At 32.6% G+C, this 23,494-nt stretch overlaps 1 pseudogene; it reads left to right on the plus strand.

Moving 5' to 3' along the window:
- Window positions 1-184: 184 nt before the first annotated feature.
- Window positions 185-11,435, plus strand: LOC141674463 (uncharacterized; annotated as a pseudogene).
- The last annotated feature ends 12,059 nt before the right edge of the window (window positions 11,436-23,494 follow it).

The following is a 23,494-nucleotide window of genomic DNA, read 5'->3' on the forward strand; positions in this document are numbered from 1 at the left end:
ATATAAAACTTTAAAGTGTGATTTTGCAATGAAAATACGTTTTTAAATGTGCCAAGTCAACCAATCCAATACATACATATTTAAAATAAAAGTCCAAGCCCGTTATTAAAAAAGGCCTGGCCTGGAGGGCTATTAAAAAGGTTCAAGGCCCAAACTGGCGGCTCAAATATAAGAAAGTGAACCACTCCATTTGATTCAATTTGTTTCGAGGTTGGAACACCCGCTAAACTCGTTTATTGACTCACTTTATTCGAGGCTCTTGGTTTTCAATCACTTTCTCTCAGGTAATAGTTTTGTTGTCATCGATTTGTAAATTAATTACATACATGTCTTTACATTTACATTACTAATTTATCCACTGTATGTATGTATCTATGAATTGCTCGGCTAAATTAGGTTTTCCAAATTTAAATTAACAATTCTCAGGACAGCTGTTGCAAGTAACGTGTGTGTAGTGTTTCCTGTAATTGAATTTAGTTCTGGTTACTTACTAGAGCATTGTCCTGGCCTCAAATTATATGTAGTTACTCTTTTCCGATTTCGTATTTACTGAATTGTTGCGTTTCTCATTTCGGTATATGTGTGTATCGTTGAGTGTTTTTGTTTATACGTATGAATGTGTTGGGGTATGTAGAGTAGAATCTGAGTGTTTGTGTTGTTTAATATTTTAGAAAACTTTGGTTTTTTCAGTTTAATAGAATTGGATGTTTTTGGAATTTCGTAGATGGATTTTGATGAGTACGAGTACTTAGAGAAGACTGTGGAAACTTTAGAACCTGTAAATCTGAAAGAGGAAGTGAATGGCGATGAAGAAACTGTTAAGTCTGGAGGGGGAGACGGTAGGCGTGGAGGAGGGGGAGACGGTAGGCGTGGTTCGAAGCACAAAAGTGAGAAGAATGATAGTGATACAAGTCATCGTTCGAAGCGGACAAAGACTGGGGAGGAGAAGGGTGATCGTGACAAAGCGAGGGGTCATCGGGACAGGGAGAGGGGTGATCGTGACAAGGAGAGGGATGACGGTGACAGGGAGAAGCGATCCTCACGCTATCGTTCGTCTTCAAGAGATGTAGAGAGAAGTGAGAGAAGAAAGAAAAGTAGTCGTGAACATAAAGATAGGGAAAAAGATACGGAAAAGGAGGAGAGAAATGGGAAGGACAAAGACAGACACAGGGACAGGGACCGGGGAAGAGTGAGAGAAGTAGATAAAGAGGAGAAGAGAGTGCGTGAAAGGGAAGATGATGAAGAGAAAGACAAGGGTAGTGGGAGAGAGCGGTCTCAACGGAGTAAAAGCCGCCTGGAAAGAGAAAAGGATGAGCCAGATAGAGAGAAGGATCAGAAGAGAGAGAGGAGTCGAGACAGGGAATTAAGAGAAAGAGAAATGGAGAAGAAATTAAAAGAACCAGATCCTGAGATTAGGTAATAATACCATATCATTTTTCTCCATGTTTCTATTTACTTTTTCAAATTTGAAAGTAGTTTAAATATTATTTCTATATTTCTGAGTTGTGAATGTTAATCGATAACAAATATTCTAATTGCAAAATCTGGAAATGAATTTATGTTGTTTTTAGGGAATAGTATAGTGTTACCCTGGAGGGGTGCTGGTGGAATTACATTAAGGGACGAGGGGCTGTGGCTCCTTTTATTGATTCCCATATTAGAAATGCTTTATTTTATTCCACTATCAGGTGTTTTGGTTCACTTGGTAAGTGCTTAATATGCTTGACAAGTTCAAATTTCAAACCTTCTTAAGTAACAATTTAATTTTAATTTTTTGTGGAAATCCTTAGAATAGTTGAAATGCTTTTACCACCAAACATTAAGTTTAGGCGTAACATTTGAACCATTATACAAAATGTATATTGTTAGGGTTTTATATGTCGGCCTTGCTTAATTATTTTAATTGGGTAGTATAGTTTCTAACTTCTAAGACTGGCGTCTCTAAGTATGTTTTTTTTTGGTGTAATTGTGTTTTACGTAAGAGTGATATTGTGGTACACTAGATCCGGTACAGTCTAAAATGTCAACAACTCTGCAGGTTGTCTTGTTAACTTTATTAACCTGCACCATCCTCTTTTGTTCTTGTGTTTTTTATGACCATCCTTTATAAAATGGATGTAGACTTGGGCTTTGTTTTTTTGTTTTTTATGTTCATTATTTTTTACAAGCCAGTTTTTTATACTAGGAATTAGGAAGCACTGTCCACTAATCAGAGGACTTAAGTTTTGCTGTTAAAATCTTCACTGGCTATATGATTACTCTGTTATATCTTCCAAGATGTTGCTGCAATATAACTATTTGTTACCCGCTTTAAGTCGGTCTCTGTTGACTTCACAGCATAATAAATTTCCCCTGTATTACTAATTCTAGAAATGAAATTCTTCCTATAGGTTATTTGAACCGAATTATGTGCATTATTTTCTGAATATAATTATTAAGTCTGAACTATTTGTCACAGTATATTTAGACCTAAAGCTCAATTGCTTGATTTCAAGCTTATGGTTGGATTTGTCAATCGGATGTATCTGTACATTTAAGGACATCCAAGTTACCAGTGTTATTTATGTATTTATTTTTGTGATATTTTCCCTTTTCGATTTTGTGGCCTCTTTGTGGTAAGATTGCTTAGCAGTTACTATACTGCCGTACTTGGATTTTCTACTTTATCTAGTTACTTTTAATAGTTCAAAAGATAACGAATATTGAACGTTAGATTGTGGAAAAATCGCAGATGCACTAGAGCAATCCTCAGATGGCCGTCCTGGCTTTTAGCTAGGCACAGGAACTCAGGTCACGGGCTTAAATAATCCTTCATAGACTCCATGGAATCAACTAAACAGCTTGTGTTGCAAGACTGGGTTTGCGTTTTTGAGGGGTCATATTGGTGTGGGGATGTCCTGCTATGATTTTTTTTATCCTCTCCCTCTCAGCATAGTTTCTTAATACTATTTATTCTGTTGCAGAAATGCTGGTGAGGGAGTTTTGGCTCTGATTTACAGAAGCTTTGCTTGTGGAAATTCAGTGTTCAGTTGACTACAAGATTATATTTCTTTTGCACCAGGAATTTTGTTATTAATTAGTACATATGTCTGAGCATCTCACGATGATGTACCCCTATATATATCACACAAAAAATTACCAATTTTTTTTTAATGAAAAATTCATCATTGAGTTTTGTGTGGATTTTTATTGCAACAAATCAGTGAGATACGACATAATGCTGTAATCTGTTGTCTAATATGGCCTTTGGACATTGGAGTAACTTTTGTGCTTTCTCCCATTGTGGGAACCCCTATAATTTTAGCACCTGGTTCCACCTTCATACTGTTTAAGCTTTACTGTTTCTTTTTCTCTAGGCTGTCAAACAGAATTTATCAATTTGATATATTTAAAATAAATTAACGTAATCATCATAAATCTAAAAAGTTGAAGTAGGTTTTATATTTCAAAGTATTTCGTGCTTCAATCTTCAAGATGTCATAGGATATTAGTTTAGGATTCTATAAGCAATAGTTGTTTTACTACCAACATTCTTTCTTTCCCGGGGTGAAATAACAAATTGATATACCTTGAGCACAAATGCTGAACCCTTTTATTTATTTTAACTTGGACAGAATTGGTGAACTGGTTGTGGACATTTTTAAGGTCCCAGGCTAATCTTAGTCCACTACTTTTATTTTTGTGACTTTGTTAATATTGTTTATTATCAGTACTACTAGGCCGATGATACAATGGAAAATCCTTAGTTTAGCATTTTACCTGCTGGAAATAGTCATCCCCAGTGGATAAATGTTACTTTGGTCTCCATGTTGTTCCTTGTTACTTTCAAAGAGATGCTTCTAATTGAGTTGCTGCGTCACGCCTCTATTTTTCCAACTAACCCATATTTGCAGGACAGAAAAATGCTGTCATGCTCTTACACCCATATTAAAGATATAGTTGCCTTTCGAGATTTATCTGATTGTATTTCCATTGATTATTGTACATGTATCTATTTAGGGGACAGAAAAATTAATAGTTTATTGTTCACCTGGATAATACAGTAAATATTTTGAGATGTAGTTCTCTTGTTTCAGTTTCATGCTTAGTTTATGCTGAATACTTCTAGTCAAGCTAGGATAAATGGGTGTATTTGCAATTTGAACTGTAGGAAACATAAAGAGAAAAGGGAAGAAGTTGTTGAACCAGAGGTTGATCCCGAACGGGACCAGCGAACAGTATTTGCTTATCAGGTAACTACTTAATGCTTATTGAGTGTCTTTAGTGGTTTACTTATTAATGTGTGCTGACTCTAATTTATCTTGCTCAAAATCGAAGATATGTCTGAAGGCAGATGAGAGGGATGTCTATGAGTTCTTTTCCAGAGCTGGAAAGGTTACTTTCTTTCCTTTCAGCAAACATATTGTATATGTTTTGTAATAAATGATTTACTCAATTGTAAACAATTTCCTGTTCAATTTAGCAAAATAAAAATAAAAATTCCTGTTCAATCTAATTTCCTTTGTATTTTAGTAAAATAAATTTAGGTAGTTTATGTGTGTAGAATCATTTCCGAAGATCGAAACATAGTTACTCGAGTGATGAAATTGTAAAAGGACCCTGCTTCATTATAAATGTTTATTTACATATCTTCTTTTCTTTCAAAAAAACTAAGGAGTTTTAAAATGAAAAGATCATCTATTTAAGTTAATTACAAGTTTTGCTTGGCGAAATGTTAAGTGTCCACTCGCTCTCATGGCTTCAAACAACAACTGTAATATATGAAAGAAGTACCAGGCGACCTTTGACCCAGTAGTGTTCTAATTATGTGGGGTGTTTTGTAAGTTCAAGTCATCAAAATAACTATAAGAACTTGGTTTTTTCTGCAGAAAAATGTTTTAAACTTAGAAAGTCATCATTACATTCCAAGATCACAAAAACATAAAAATTGCTTTTATTTGACACAATATAAAAACTAAGAAATCAGCGTAACAGTCTATAAAAAGTAACAAGATTAAAAATTTTGGTAACACAGATTGATCTAAAAAATTGAAAGAGAAAAGATTTATTGTTCTAGTAATTAGTTTAATTATATGTGAGCGTTAATTATACAAAACAAATGATATGCATCACATCTGATTGTTGTGGGTAAAAAAGGAAGAAAATCATGAGGATTTAGGAATTTATTATTTTACAACATAGATTGGGAGAAACAAACATCAAGAATGGAAATACATGGTCCTTGAATGTGCATAAAGACGATAAACTATTTTTAATAGAAAATATAGATCGCAATGTAGTGTTAGTGTATCAATGTTGTATTGCATATCATAGCAATACCTATTTGTAATTATAGTAGTTACAATTTAATGCAAATTTTTGGAGGTGATGAAATGTAAGTATAGTCTGCAAATTAATATGTAGCAGCTATACATTTAATACTATTATGAGCATTTTCCATAATTGTCATGGCGTAAAGGCGATGCTAGGTGAGAGTACACCGCCTAGGCGGTTAGGCGCTCCCTAGGCGACCATTAGACAGATTACACTTTTAGCTATATATATTGGCCCTTTATCATTTACATATACCTAGATGTTATTATACGATAGAATAACTATAGTTATATTACTGAATTATTGTAAGCAAATTACAGACACATGCATATGATATGTTTATGTGCATCAGTGCGTGTGTGTGTTTGTAAAGATTTAAAGAATAATAACTTAATAGAATAATTTTGAAGCAATTCTTTGGCAGTAGATGATTAGTTCTCCTTTTTTCTTATTAGATTGTTGTAGATGAGGTTTTACGGGTGAGTTTTGATGCACATAATGTTTACAACACAATATATATTCTTTATAACTCAGATATGGATGGATCGAGTCAAAATATATTGGGCTGGGTTGAACTGATACTAGCCGAAAGTAAGACGGAATTAGGCGGACTTAGTCGGACCTAGGTGTCGCCTAACCCCTAAAAACTAAGGCAGGTCGAATGCCTATCCATTTTTTGCAGCCTAGTCGCCTCCTTAACAACAATGGTATTCTCATTATGTAATGAGTATGTAATCACATAAAAATGATGTAATATAGTAATTAATATATAAATATATAGGCCTAGAGTATGTAAAGTTACATGATAAGAAATAAAAGTTAAGCTTACTAATGATTAATGACTAATATAGTAATATGTGTTTATAGTAACTTCAAGGTATTAAAGTTTAAAATTCAGACAATCGGTACAGACCACCTTTTCTGCATGAAATTGCAATGTATAATTATTAAATCGTGTCCTGTTTATTTATACGTTGGTTTTGCATTGCTCAGAGAATGAAGGTTTGATCATGTGTTATAGTTCTAATTAAAATTATCTATTATCTCTGCACAATAGCTCATCTTTTTTTTCTCGATGGAACATTCTAAGTGCTTATGATGGAGATGCAAGAAATTGTGTTGATGCAGCTCTACCCTTACATATAATTTCTGCCGCCAACTTTTATTTTTTAAGAATTGGCCTGAATGGGCCATTTCTCGTACGTCTAATTATGTTTGTTTTTGTATCAGGTTCGAGATGTACGCCTTTAATGGACCGCAGTTCAAGACGTTTCAAAAGGAGTCGGGTAATTTTAATGTGTGCAGGTAATTTTGATGGTTAAATATGAATACCCATTGCTGTAGTAGAGTAGGATAGGTGTTGGTATTCTAAAAGGTCAAATCTCATTAGCAACCCACCACCTGGCAGGCAAAAAGATCCTATAAACTAGACTGGACTAGGTCATTGTTTCACAATCTTTACTTGTTTGCCTGGTTCTAGGTTCTTTATCATAGCAGATACTTCGACCGTGTTGAAGATAGTTCAAATTTGATTTGGGTATTTGTTTGAATTAATTTTAAATTATTAATATTGTTACCTTGTGATTAGTAGGATAAGTAGAAGTAAATTAGGATACTTGATTCTATAAACATTTACTTATCATTCTACCCTATACATAGGCTTGATACTTGCATTTCTATATATGAAATGCATATGCGGAATGTATATATATATAACACCGTTGTTCTCCATTTTCTTTTACTCTTTTCATCAATAGAAAACTAAAAGACAGAATTAATTGAGAAGGTGTAGAATGATACAAAGAAAATAAATGAGAACACTTTTCAAGTAAAGGTGAAAATGAATTGTTTGTGGTCTTCCTTGTGAACTCTTTTCCATGTGTCTGCATTAAAATGCAAAATTATTTGATATCCTCCCTCCAAAAAGAAATTTTAAAATAGTGATAGGAAACAGTGTTTTACATGAATAGAAGTTGATAAATCAACTGTAAATATATTTTTTAAATAACTTTAAATTTCTGTAATATTTGGAAATGAAATGATTGGAGTCAGCCTTCAAGTGTATATCTTAATAAGTTCATCCGTGTGTCTCTGTACAGTTATATTGAATTTTAAAATTATTTGATATCCCCCCTCCAAAAAGAAATTTTAAAATACTGATAGGAAACAGTGTTTTACATGAATAGAAGTTGATAAATCAACTGTAATATATATTTTTTAAATAACTTTAAATTTCTGTAATATTTGGAAATGAAATTATTGAAGTCAGCCTTCAAGTGTATATCTTAATAAGTTCATCCGTGTGTCTCTCTACAGTTATATTGAGTTTTACGATGCAATGTCCGTTCCCATGGCAATAGCACTCTCTGGTCAGACACTTCTCAGTCAATCAGTGATGGTTAAACCATCAGAAGCTGAAAAAATCTTGTGCAGTCTACTACATCTGCAGCTGGCGGTCTGGGTGGGGGAATAGTTCCATATTCAGGGGGAGCTAGAAGGTTGTATATTGGTAATTTGCACAACAACATAAGAGAAGATCAACTTCGCCAGGTATGATATGAGTTTGAAAAGGAAATACATAAACTGCAGCTGGCAGGGAAGCAGAAATTGGCGTATAAAGTAATGTGTTTTATGATGATATAGGGATAGAAACCTCTAAAGCTTTGTAAATCTATACACCTGAAGTATTAGAATTGGGTTTTGGGTATTTTCTGTCACCAAGAGCGAAACGGCCGAAACCCATGCTTTATTTACTTAAAAACTAAAAATGGTAAACTTTATTTTCTGATAACAGTAGTTGTTTTTAAACTGTACCAGCTCAAAACTTGAATATCTTCCTGGTAATTTATCTGTTCTATTTCCTTTTATTTTGTTTTCTGGAAGAGGGGGGGGGGGATTCATTATTCAATGTAGTCCATTTTATTAAATTTTTTACTGGTTACCCTATATTTCCCCAAGCTTTTGCCTTGTCTTTACCCATGTCCTCTCAATTTTATGTATACTGCACTGCTTTTTTGACCTAGTTAGGTTATAATTTTTGTTGTACACAAGAACAATTTTTGGTTTTGAGCCCTATCCGGCAAACCTTTTTTAAGTTATTAAATGTATATGAATACTTGGGGTATCCTTTCTTGATAGTCCAAGGGAATGGTTATGTATAATTAAATTGCATTTGTAATTATATGATAATACTTGTATTTTCTTGGGAAACTTGTTAAAGAATCAGGTTTTCTGTACATCTGTATGACATAAAGAAATGAAGGATACTAGAAAATGTCAACATCATTACATACCGGCGTCAAGAATTTATTGGCTATGTGTGCAAGAATCATTCAACATTTACAAGTTTACTTAGATACTGGTTTGAGTGGCTTAGTAACACATGCTTTTAACAAATGCCTACAAATACTTACTATGTAATTTGTGTTGATGCTGGTACGAAAAAGTTAAGGGACAATGGAATTTTTTAAATTTATAATAAAATCTAGTATTTGTTTAAGTATATTTATTTGAATTTCACACTTCATACACTAAATTTCTATATAGGCTAAGATTTATATAACTGTTTTAGCTTTGGAACCATTGTTCTGCACTTTTTGTTTGTATAGTTCTGTAAAATTTTAAATGTGGAGAATAATGGTTCTAAGTGTTCTCCTGTTCTCTATGCCCAGGCGTTTAATTGGCATCCCATATGTCAGTTTCCTTTTAACTTGCTGGAGCAACATGTTTATTATTTCCATTGTTCCTTGTGAATATGTTTGCTTTCGAGATACATATTGCAGTTCTAACCTTCATCTTCTTGCCTGTTCTGTTCCAGTCGGACATAACTTGATAAACATCTCATTTTTTTTTGTATTCAGGTTTTTGAATCATTTGGCAGTGTTGAAATGGTGCAGTTGCCTCTTGACCAGGTGACTGGGCATTGCAAAGGTTATGGTTTTGTTCAGGTGAGTATTATTGATTTCATGCTTGGTGACTGGAGGGATCCTGTTATTCTTTTACATTGTGTTGTTCAAGTTGCAAGGCAGAATAACAGTTTCGTTTTTAGGATTACACTATATCAGAGATGTTAACAGCTGTCCTTACGTGAACAGAGTGCAATCTGTACTAGTACAATTACCTATTAATTTAGAGATGTCTTTTACATTTGGATCTGATTTTATGTGGCTTTACTGCAGTTCGCACGTCTTGAAGATGCTAGAGCTGCAGAAAGTTTAAATGGACAACTGGAAATTGCAGGTCGAACAATAAAGGTGATTCCAGTATAAATTTCTGTACATACATGTATTCAAGTTTGTGGAAATATGTAGGATCTCAAATTTCATGTCTTTCTGTTGCTGTGAGATGAGTGTCATATACCAAGACGGAAACATTCCTCAGAAACTGACTTTTTCTACAAAAAAACAAATGCCTTAATACGAAGACACAGTTTTCTTTGTCAGCATATGCTCTTAATTAACTTTTGCTAACAAAATTATAATAGTTTAACTGGTTTGAAGTAATGGCTCCCGAGATGTGTTGAGATTGATGCCTGGTAAAATGAAAGGAGGAAGTGGGAAGGTCTATATTAAAAAATTTCTTACCTGCAAGTTAAAAAAACGCAACTAGCTAAAACTGTGTCATCTTGGATAATTTTCTTTTATCAGGATAAGCAGTAAGCATCCAGCAAATTGATCTAATTGGTTGACTTAAATATGGCGTTATTTGTCTCCAGAAAGCAACGACCTGGAAAGGCAGTTTCAAGTCTCAAGTGTAAAATTTTTTTCTTAAGAAAACTATTCCCCTAAATAAAATACATTTAACATAAGATCGTTGGATGTGAAATCTTAACCTGCATATTTGGGATCTTTGTTCCTCGGGGAAGTTCGATCTGATATTAAAAGATTGGTCAATGTTTTATTGTATGTACATGTACAATTTTTCTAATTATCTGGAACATTTCCAGTAAAATGTGCTTCTAGAATGTATATTTGTGTACATAATATCCGTTACTGAAGGGCGTTGATGGTCAGGATAATCTTCAATCTCTACTTTTATATTTCTTGTAAGTTTATGTTATTTCATGTGTAGGTGTCTGCAATTACTGATCAAGCTGGCATGCAAAATGTGCGGAAATCTGGCGACTTGATGATGATGAGGCGTGCTTGGTGGGTCTCTATCTTTATGTTTTTGAATGAATCGAACACTACTAGTGCGATGTGAAAGCATTATCTTGTTTGTCAGCTTGTGTATATGTTTTCACGTGCTGCAATTATTTCTTAAAAATGTCATGTGCTGAACAGTGGACATTACTATTAGTTCAATGATTTCAGTATGCGACACCTCATATCATCTATTAACGAGTTTTATAAACTTCTGTTCATACAGAACTTTTTAGGGTCTCTTGATTTCTGTCACTTCATTGTTAAATATGACCGGAGAAATAATCAACTTATGTAAGAGTATGAGTTTTATCACTTGTTTTGTAGTTGTTTCTCAAGTTCAATGAACTTCCGTACTATGGTATGCAATCTTGTTATTCTTCATATGTTCCATCATGGTTTATGCCTTATGGTCTTACCCTATACAGTATGTATTTTAAGGTATTCTACACTAATCTAAAATATAAGGTATTGTTTTTTAAGTGTTAGTCATATGCCATTAGTCACGACCAATGCTGACTTTTTATTTCCTTCTGTTTTAGTCTGAATGCACACTCTCGTGCAATTCTTTGCAGAAGTTGGATGCAGTGGGACTACCTCAAGGTTGGAGTGGAATCTACATGATAGGTTATTATTAGTATTATTTCTGTTTATTAAGTTTCTTACAATGTTGCAGGTAACAAGTATATTGGGAAATCTGGTGTTACCCTGGCTTATCACAGCCAGAAAATCGCTACTTGGCACTGCCTCGACAGTTTCTTCCCTCGTCAATCCCAGTCTTCAGTTCCTACAGTCACTGTTCCCTCTTTGATGTTCTCGGTGTGCCTAGTGAATGTCTATTATTGAAGAACATGTTTGATCCAAACTCAGAGGTTGTTACAGAACAAATTTTTAATATTTCCCTATATGTTTCATAGTGTATTTCTTTCACAGGTTTTTATAGTAATGATGGAACTCTTTGCAGTCAGAACCAGATTTTGATCTGGATATAAAGAAGACGTTCAGGAAGAAAGTTCAAAAATATGGCACACTCAAGCATATATAATGTGGACAAGTAAGCTTCCTTGTTGCTCCCCTCATATTGTATCCTATCTTTGTGGGTAAACAGTAGTTATGAGTTATGACTTGTGTGCTGTTTCCGGGGAACATAAAAATATAGGCACACTTCTTAAGTACTTGTTATATGGTTTTCAACTTTGCTACAATTAGTATATAATTTCGGACTCGCCACCAGGAAAAAAATGTAGAGAAAAGTGTCCATGCATTATCAGAAGTAAATAAACTGTAGTTACTTGGCAAGAAAAGAACAGTGAAGTTAAGCTTAGCGTATTTTTTGTTTTAAAATTTATATCCAAATTTTGAATCTTACCACCGATGAATATTACAAGTAAAATTGCTCCAGCTCTTTTTTATAATATTTCCTGTTGCAATTACAGGAATACTGCAGGATTTGTATACTTGCGATTTGATCGCAAGCTGCAGTAAGTGCTCAGCGTGCTCTTCATGGAAGATGGTTTGTGGGAAGATGATCACAGCAACATTCTTGGTAATTTAACGTTCTTTTAGCTGTCACCAATTTAAATATTTGTGCTTGCATATTTTTTTGTCAAATAAATTAAAAAAAATAAAATAACCTGAATTTGATATCTTGCAGTTGCCCCAGAACTACGAATCGATTCCCGAGAGCAGATAGTAAAGGAAGACACTTGTTATCTAATATTACTGTGTCTACAAGAATCTTGCAATATCTATGAATGCAACAGAGAACCACTTATTAGGATACTCGGAGAAGTGAAGCCTGGAAAGCTCATGTCAGTAAAGGAACTTTTGGCATTAATATATGTGTTTGTACTTGTAGATATATTTGAAAATTAGTAAATTTGGAAAAACTGCCCGGCAACATGGTCACTATAGAAATATGCAAACTTAGCTATTGGTTGATGTTCCAATTTTGTTTGTCAAATCTGCGGTGATGTAAATGGTTTTGTAGCTTTGTGAATTCAAATTCTGTGCACACCCAGTTCCGTGTATACTTAAAGCTGCGCTAAAGTCGGGGGACATCTTATTCCCACGTACCAAGTTTGAAATAAGCTTCATTTTCAGATTAGTATTTTTTTCAGTGATCAAAGTGTCCTTGTATATTTCCCGTGCAGAACTGCATGGAAGGATTTGGTCTTTGGAGAATATTAGTGCAAAGCGTATGCAACGCCTTAAATTTACTAGAAAATTGGGGGGGGGGGGATTAAAATAGCGGATTTAGCACCAGCCTATACATAATTAAAATAGCAGTTCGAGGATTGCAAACATAGATTAATAGTCACCGATTGTGACTGACATATCACTAGTGGTCATGACAGAAGCGGTAGACAAATGTGATTGCCATAGTTTAGTTGATGCAAACTCCTATAATTTCCTTGATAATTCAATTTGCACCATACCTTGGGAACCCCCTCGCCAAGTGGATTTTATTTTGGAATGCATTCTCTGTGCTGCCATCAATCTTCCCCATGTAAATTTATTGACATATTAAAGTATTTAGTAACATGTATTTATATCATTCGACTTTCATAAAAAACCTTGCTTTTGTTGTGATCATATGAAGTCCTACAACTTATTGAGTTTTGAATCTGTCATGTATGTATTTTTTGCTAGTATATTGTTGGAGAGACTAAGCAATTATTCCTTGTACCAATCAAGTGAATCTAGTACACATTTTTAGAGGTGTTAGTTCGTATAACACATATGCATATATATGTGACTATATACTATCGGCGTAGCAATATATAATTTGATTTGCCCAAAAAATATTTTTGTGTTGTATCGATAAAATTTCATGTATACCACGTGCATGATGATTAAACATGATTATATTATTATCTATTTTGTAAGTAAGTATTTGGTGCTCATAATATGTCATAAATAATTGTATTAAAATTCAAACAGTTTTAAAAAATATTATGTTTTGCAAGTGTACTCTAAAATTAGCGAGTGATATTTTTTTATCAGCTACTTAAACCATAATTAATATGATACATGTTACTAAAAAATTTGATGTCATTTAATCATGTTTATATTAATAAATATCCGAGATATCTAATTCTTAATTAAATTAATCACTTTTTAAATGATATATATTATTAAAAAATATATGTATACATATATATGTAAGTGTGTGTATATATATAGCTATTAATTACAAAATATTTAATATGCATTAATGAATATTAGCTATTAATGAATATTAAATACGAAATTAATAAATATGATAAGGATTAAACTTGTAATTTTATATTGAATAAATTGTCTCACCCAACCCCTCATTTGTTCTATTATATATATAATAGATTTACGAAAATAGTATGCATCGGTTCCATTTTTACGCCATCAAAAATTAATGCTCAACAAGTCCATAATTGGTGGAACCTACACAAATATATCAAATTTTCATTAATTTTATGAATTAACAGCTCTAATCTCATGCAAAACAAGGTTCTTTTATATATATATATATATTATTTATAATTTATATTTATTTAAAATCTTGAAATTGATAATATAAATATTTATATTAATATATATTTGAAATAATTCGAAAGTTAAATTTTTTATTAATTAATATACTTTTAGTTATTATAATTAATGTGTTGGTGTAACAAACCCTTGATTTTTTTATAGTACTTTTAAATTATTCATATTTTTGTATTATATTTAATATAATTTATTTGATGAGTAGGAATTGATGAATGATGGAATTTGCGGATGCATAAAAGCTAAAAAAAGTTAATTTGTCGTGAATAGTAACTAATTCTATTGATTGAATTGAAGAATTGATACTCTTAACGGATGCATATATAGTTCCGTGAATGCCAACTAAATTTCACATCTTTTTTAATCAAAATTCTTAGAAATTGATACATAAATTGATTTGATCAATTGTCTTTCAGTTGAAATTAGGAGAAATCTATGGGCCTGTTTGGCCATTTACTTATAAGTTACTTATCTGATTTAAGTCCTTAATTACATATCGAGAAGTATTTGTCGACCCAATCTATAAGTCGAATTTATAATTTATAAGCTGATAAGTTGAATGTTAGTAACTACGTACTTTTTCTCAACTTATTTTAATTTTCACATTTTTATTAACATTAGTTTTAAAATACATATTTTAAATGTTAATTCAATTTAAAATTCACGAATTAGCTAATTAAATTGAAAAATTATTTATTTTAGCTTATTTAATAAAAAAAATTTATGACTTATAAGTTAAAATTATCCAAACATTCATGTAACTTATAAGTATTATCTATTTATCACTTATAAGTCACTTAATTAATTTAAATTATAAACTACTTATTTTAAGATTTTCAAAACGTGTACTATATAAATTTCTAACCGATTCTAAAATTAACTAAAATGACTTGAACAAGCCACATTTTTTCAATTTTTGGAGCTACTCACAGTCTCACACACAGGATAGTGAATGTACATAATTAGTTATATGTATAATGTATGGCCAAATCCGCAAAGTCCATAGACCATGGTACTATATGGAATATAATAATTGCCAATACAAGTAGCAGGTCACTTTTCTGATCAAACAATGAAAACTTGCATACCCTAAGAACGAATTATTGTCATATTTTGTTTCAATTTTGTGATAGACACAAAAATAGTTAAAACTTTGAATATACAATAACGTGGATCGTGTTTGTTCCGATTAGAGCTGGTCAAATGGGCGGCTTTGAACCGCTAATTCGGGACCGGTTTCGTACGGAAACCGTAAAAAATTTGGACCGAATCGTACCGGTTCAAACCCGCCCAGCTCGCTAAATTAGGTGAATCGAATACGATTACTAATTTCAGAACCCGGAACCGCACGAGCCCGCACGAGCCGCACGGACCAGGCAACTCGCACAGCCCGCACGAGCCCGCACAGCCCGCCCGCAGGTGTTCCTCACGCGCCAACATCTTCCTGCTCTGCTCTGTTTTCTGTCATGTCTATGAACTGTGTCTGTGATTCTGTGAATTACAACGTTAACCTATAAGTTAACGTTACAATCCACCTCTAAGGCTCCAACGACACTCTGATTTCCTTATAAATATATACATACAAAAAACACTTTTATTCACAGTTTCTTCAACCTCAATTTATGTTTCTCTCAATCTCAATTTCTCTGACCTCCAACTTTTTTCTCCTTTCTCCATCTACATTCTACATTCATACATACATCCATAATCATACATTAAAATTTACACTTCACAAACATAACCCCGTCGAATATAAAATTCGAATCCCCATTCGCAATTTTCAATTCAACAACAAAAATTCGAATATAAAATAAAGGTAACAAAAATAGACGAACAGAAAATGGAGCAGGGAAGAGGGAGCATTTCTTCTCAAGGTTCACCCCGTCGGCTTCGATGCTCTCGCCTCGACCCGGATCCACGTTTAATACCGAAGAAGGTATGTTATTTTCCTGTCGATTTTAACAAAAAATTATGGGTTTCTGCTTCTGTAGTTCCGTGATGTTAGATTTTGTGTGTTTTTGATTTTGTGTGTTACATTTTGGGCTTCTGGATTCTGTTTCTATTCATAGATTAGGTATCTCCTTCTGTTTTTTGGTTAACTGAATCTGAATTCAACTACTTTTATAAGTTTTGTTCTCTATATATTAGGAATTTAGGATAAATGTTATGTACTTGTTTATTCGTTTATTATAATATATTGTTTATTCGTTTTGTAATTCATTTTTTTAATTGATGATTGTAAATTCCTTTACTAATTTTATTCGTTTTTAAATTTCTGTAGTGCTACGAGTTCGAGACAATCATCGCATGTGTGGACATATTTTTCGAAAGAAGCTATGTCGGATAATCCGAATAGATTTAAAGTACATTGTTTGATTTGTGTACAAAATGGTAGACCACAACCACCATTTAGTTATGCTCGAGGGACCGACACGGGAACACTAAGCCGACATTTGGAGAATATTCACTCTATTACGAAGGCGAGTCACGAAAGCGGAGAAGCACGAAGAGGTCCACAACAATCACAACTCGGTGGTTTTATGACATCAACGGGAGGTGGAGGTATGCTTTTTTCCTATAGTAGAGATAGAATGATAGAAAGTTTTGCTACTTTTGTTACACTAGACGAGTTACCATTTTCTCACGGTGAGAGTGATAATTTATAATATATAATGAAAACTACGATAAATCCGGCATTTAAAAAAATTCCTAGAAACACACTAAAACGACACACAATAACACAATATCATTGCGCTAGAGCACAATTAATTGAATTTTTTCGAGAATTTGATGGTATGGTTTCGTTAACTAGTGATTGTTGGAGTTCGAGTCAAGGTGAGCTTTATATATGTGTTACCGTTCATTGGATTGGTGTCGATTACATGTTACAAAAATGAATTATTGCATTTGATGTTATGGACGAATTATTACAAAAACGGTTATAATATTATGTCTAGAATTTTAGATACAATTAAAGAATTTAATTTGTTTAACAAGATATTCACAACTTCCTTAGATAATGCTGATAATAACAACAAATATATTAATTATATTAGGACCGAAATTCCTTTAGTTTTAGATGAAGTATTTTTACACATTAGATGCTGTGCTCACATAGTTAACTTAACGGCTCAAGTAGGAATTCAACAAATAACTAATTTATTAGAACCTATTAGGAAGGTAATTAAGTATCTATGTTTGGCGCGTAAATATAGGTCTAGGTACAAGAAATTGTGTAAAGAAAATGGACTAAGGCCGAAAAAATGGGGTATCGATTGTCCTACAAGATGGAGTTCGACATATAAATTACTTGTTGAAGCAATTAAATATAAACCCATTATTACCATCTTATATAATGACGATCCAATTCACCAATACAAAGGAGGAATTATTACCGAGGAAGATTGGGAATTAGCATCTACTGTACGTGACATACTTTATTGTTTTGTGCATGCTACTAAAGTTTTTTCTTATGTTTATGAACCAAATGTACACCATTATATCATTGAATGTGTTAGTATTGTTACTACTTTAAAGGAATACGAAGAAAATGATGATTTTAGTGATATTATTAAGGATATGAAAATTAAATGGATTGAATACTTTACCGAATTTCCGTATATTTATGGTATTGCATGTCTTCTTGATCCCGGTGTTAGGAAGGAAGGTTTAGAAAATATGTTAGAACATTATTATGCAGTGTTAGGAGTTTCATATAATCATGTTTTATATGTAAATAATTGTTTAAATTTGTTGTTTCGTCTTATAGATATGTATGCTCCAAAAACTCAAAGTACTATACCACCAAAGAGTAGTAATACTTCTAGTAGGTTTAGTAGTGCCATTTCATCTATACTAAATAAAAAACAAAAATGTAGAATTTCTGAGTCATCTACCGTACCTTCTTCTACCACTAGTATGGTTCACGAATTTTTTTCATATAGTTATGAGTTAAATGATGATTTTGATATACTAACATGGTGGAAGAATCATGAGTTACAATTTCCGGTTTTAGCAAAAATAGCAAAGGATATTTTAGTTGTCCCGAATTCTACAATTGCGTCCGAGTCCGCTTTTAGTGCAGGCAGATTAGTGTTAGATGAGAAGCGATCCAGTCTTGCGCCAGACGTTGTAAAGATTTTAGTTTGCAAAAAAGATTGAGATCAAGCCGATAAAAGACAACAAGGAAGAAAAGAAGACTCTGACGATGACGACGAGCCATGGATGACAATGGATACTTCATCCGAATCGGGAACCTCAACTAGCGAACAACTTTAGATCAAATATTTAATGTAATTTTTTTAAAGTTTTAATATCATTTGATTTGTAATTTTTTAATGTTTGATGCAGTTTGTTCCGTTTTTTTAGAGAGGAGTCCTCTCACATCATTTGTAATTTTTTAAATTAATAAAATTTATAAGAGGTACTGTTCTCTTTTTAACCAAAATTTAAAATAATAAAATTAATTGATTACAATTATAATATTTCGAATAAATTATGTGACATAATAGAAAATAGTGTTACATTTTATTAATAATATTTTAATAAACATTGATATACTAATTTTCGAATTTTATATAGTAAAAAATATTTATTATACATCTTCAATACATGAATTTAAAATTAGAATACAATTCGAATATTAGAATACAATTAAAATTATGTGACATAATAAAAATATTTATTATACATCTTCAAACATTGATATAGTGTAGCAACAGAGGGTGACGTGGTTAAACACACAACACAACTACACAAGTGCTACATATTTTAAACACACACTGACAAATTGACACACATGTGACATGAGCACATGACTGAGTACATGACACAAGTACACAAACACAACACAAGAAGGAAAAGGACAGGCTGTATCTGTTCAACCCGCCAGCCCGCGTGCCAGCCCGCGTGCCAGCCCGTGAACCGCCTGCACGCTGTGCCGAATCCGGGTTACCGTCTGTCAGCTCAAACACAGCCTGACCCGATTCGCTCGCCTTCTAGTGTCGGTTCAGTGTTCATATTTTTCGGTCTCAACTCGTTACAAATCCGGCCCGGCCCGCACGACCCGCACGGATGGCCACCTCCAGTTCCAATTATATAATCTCCATATGCATGCGATGCTTCCCTCTTACTTCGCTATAATAATTACTACTATTCAGGAAAATCTCACTTTCAAATGTGACTCCAAGTAACTGTTTATGTTTTCTGGTCGTATTGTCATCTTCGCTACTGTACTTGCTTGCTTATTTACTTCTTAAGTGTTATAAAATTTCTTCCGATTTTTTAAATCATATTACAATCACTTTATCAAACTTCCGGGACTTTAATCTTCGACATCAATTAGCTCAATAAGTTTAAATAATCCTTATCAATGAGATGGTTGATTAGAGTTTGAGTTGATATGTGATCCCATAGGATTCATTTAGATTTGACAGCTCGTTCTTAAGATTAAGTGATCGTCCAAAAGGCGAATTGATCGCCATCACAATAGATTTAGGATACTGATGAAACTTCATAATTTGTTGACAAATATTTTATATAGTTCAAATGTATTAAATTGAATATTAAAATTTGGTTATAAATGACTGACTTAACAATTTTGAATATATAATTGATAAGATTCATATGAAAATAGGGATACACTATTTTTCAATAATTTACCGGCAATATTATACGTGCTTTTTGAGATTCATTCATTATTTCTAGTATTATTCTATTTCAAATATATCACTTGCTGATATATCCAAATTATCTGCGATATTCGGATTTAATAAATGTCTTTTTTTTATTAATAACCCAATCTTTATAAGTAAGGCAATAATATTATATTTACGGGGAGTCTTCGGTGAGTCTAGTCTAAAATTATCTAATTATAAATGTAAAAGTATTATTGAATCTTGACCTTGAATCTTGGTCCAAGACTTGTATAATTTTAACTTTTTTAATAATAATAAAAAATCTCTCCGGTGAATATAAATTAAAAATGATAAATTTACGAAAAAAATTGAAAATATATTTGAAACCAGTGTGCACATCGGCTGAATTGAGTGATCACCCGATGATATGAAAGCGCAATATTACACGCACGCGTGTTTCTATATGGTTCATTAGTACCGCATTAGATATGTTACAAAAAGTTGGATAAAGTGAATAAAAGGACATGACCCTCTTCTCTTATCTCATTGATTTGATGGACTCCAAACCTCAGAAATGCTTCCATCTAATTAATTGACTTTCTCATTGTTCTTTCACCAACTCTTAAGATCACTTTTGCCATCATGTATAGATGTCATATACCATTTTTGCTGCTCAAGAAATTATATTCTTTTCATGAATGTTATCCAGCGTCGTTAAGATTTAAAACCCCACTCTCTAGATAAATCAGAGAATTGGTGAATGTAGGTTATGCTCGCCTATTTTGCTTATGACGGCAGAATAAGAATATAATTTAGAGGGATCAAATTATGATGTTCAGGCATATCGATTCAAATAATATTATTTTTTTTAAAAAAAATATATTAAAATTTTAATAAGTTTTGGTTGTTGCCGGAAACAGGCTCTTCCAGTATCCGGAATTTCCCCTCCAGCTCGTGTATGAATAAGTTTATATTTAATATTATATGATAAAATATATATTAAGAAGTGGTAAAGTTAAAAGCCCATTTACGGAATTATCATCGGCTACAAATAGACGTACAACTACAAGTTATGTAATGAAATTCGCAGCAGAAATTTAATATCTGCATGATTTTAATTTTTGTTAGTTTGCCGTTGTTCAAGTACAATGCATGTAATAATAATGGGATATTGGTAGGGTTTTAATCATGAATATAAATAACTACTTGCATGGTATTTCTTAGGAGTAGCGACACTGAATGCACAAAACCTAGCTAACATTTTTCTAAATTTCCAATAAAAATACAAAGATCTGAAATCCAAGGTAGTGATGGACTTTTATGTCTTATCTTATTAATTAAATTTTAAATCAGTCGGATATCGCAGTGTCTAATCAAAGTTTGTTAAGAACTTACTATCATCATCTTGTGACATGTTGGAAAACAACAGTGCGGCCACAGGTTACATGCAACTGTATTGTACTCCTCTGTTCTATGTAATATTTGAAAACCTCCCTGAGACAGAGATTTTGAAATTCATTATGGTGTTATATATTTCGTATATATCGATCATGTCCTGAATTAAAAAAACAGTGAATGTAGAGAGGTGTTAATGTCAGAACTTATAAATCCTGGTTGTACATATATGTAAACACAGGGATGCACGTACAGCTAGATAGCAACTACTCGATAATGAGTGCATGGGAATGACTGCTACATCTTAACCACCGATGGTTTCAAGTTTGACGGATAATGTTTTTCAACCTGAAGCCTGCAGTGGGTTCCTGTTTCTTAATTTTTTCTTCAATATTGCATTTATTCTAGCTGGCTGTTGCAATAATGCAATAATGCAGAATGCGAGACTCCACTCGACCCACATATTTATTTAATTTAGTTTTGACAAACAATATAAGATTGTACTACATAATCTCGCTTCTTATATATAGCAGCTTCGTCATTATATGTAAATTTATATATGTATTTTATGAAGTAGGACGATTGCCCATGCATTGAACTGAAATTAGAACCATCTATTCTCCCCTTTCTTGTGGGACTGTTGGAGGGTCTACTTTGAAAATTTATATTGTCTTATTGCAGTTGATGGTGAATATTTGAATATTTGTACATAATATGCATGAAAGAAGAAAAACCATGTACCAGTTAAAGCCTGCCTGTATAGGAACCGATTTCATGGATATATTTTATTTATTACTGGGACATTCACATACATACACCACAGTGGGTATCTATGGATAAAAGGTATGTAGAATATTATTATATTAACATAATTATAATATTTTAATGTAATTAACTTTGTTTAATATATGACAAAAAGAATTTGTCAGTTGGTTTGATATCTTTCTTCTCATTTTCATGATCATATGTCATCTAAGTTCTCGCAAGTTTTTTAGTGTCAAATTTGTATTTATTATCATTTTTTTTAAAAATATTTCGAAGCATAATTATCAGGAAAAATAAAACTATTTTACATAATTTCTCCCCTTTTAAAGCTGGGAGTAGGCATGGGTAAAGGCAGCTAGGTTCCGTGGCTTGTAATTTGTTGACAATACAACTACTGATGATAAGTGAGGTTATGATAAAAAAATCATCAATATATATACTCCACAAGCAAGTAGTCAGGTCAAACAAAGAATCTGCTGTCCCAGTTAAGAGCTAAACTAACAATCAAGCTTTCTTTTTCATTGAAAAATTCGACAGATTCGGAGGTGAATTATATATTTACTTAACCTGCATGCATCATATCTCATACAACATCACACTTTGACTTTTTTAAAGTTTTGAGACATTACTATTGTCAAATATTTGGACTGCATGGATATCTTTATTTTTTTTAAGTAAAATTAAAAGATAACAAAACATTCTAGAAATTATCATAAAATTGCCGTGTCGTTGAAATAATAGTATGTAATATTTTAATTGTTGATGCCAATACGAATGTACGTGGATCCATTGCCTCATGGCCAATCCAATAACATGATATGTGAAATTTTTTGTCATCAATTTAGAAATACTATCCAATTTCCTTTGAAAATAGGATGTACCAAAGATTACATCCAATTATTAATTTTATTAATTATTAATTACATTCAATTAACATGGAAAATTTAATTCTTAATTTTATCAAGTTACATAACCAATTTGTAGTTTCTATTTCATATAAAACTTTAAAGTGTGATTTTGCAATGAAAATACGTTTTTTAAATGTGCCAAGTCAACCAATCCAATACATACATATTTAAAATAAAAGTCCAAGCCCGTTATTAAAAAAGGCCTGGCCTGGAGGGCTATTAAAAAGGTTCAAGGCCCAAACTGGCGGCTCAAATATAAGAAAGTGAACCACTCCATTTGATTCAATTTGTTTCGAGGTTGGAACACCCGCTAAACTCGTTTATTGACTCACTTTATTCGAGGCTCTTGGTTTTCAATCACTTCTCTCAGGTAATAGTTTTGTTGTCATCGATTTGTAAATTAATTACATACATGTCTTTACATTTACATTACTAATTTATCCACTGTATGTATGTATCTATGAATTGCTCGGCTAAATTAGGTTTTCCAAATTTAAATTAACAATTCTCAGGACAGCTGTTGCAAGTAACGTGTGTGTAGTGTTTCCTGTAATTGAATTTAGTTCTGGTTACTTACTAGAGCATTGTCCTGGCCTCAAATTATATGTAGTTACTCTTTTCCGATTTCGTATTTACTGAATTGTTGCGTTTCTCATTTCGGTATATGTGTGTATCGTTGAGTGTTTTGTTTATACGTATGAATGTGTTGGGGTATGTAGAGTAGAATCTGAGTGTTTGTGTTGTTTAATATTTTAGAAAACTTTGGTTTTTTCAGTTTAATAGAATTGGATGTTTTGGAATTTCGTAG

This window comes from Apium graveolens, chromosome 7, assembly GCF_009905375.1.
Source record: "Apium graveolens cultivar Ventura chromosome 7, ASM990537v1, whole genome shotgun sequence".
NCBI classification, from domain to species: Eukaryota; Viridiplantae; Streptophyta; class Magnoliopsida; order Apiales; family Apiaceae; genus Apium; species Apium graveolens.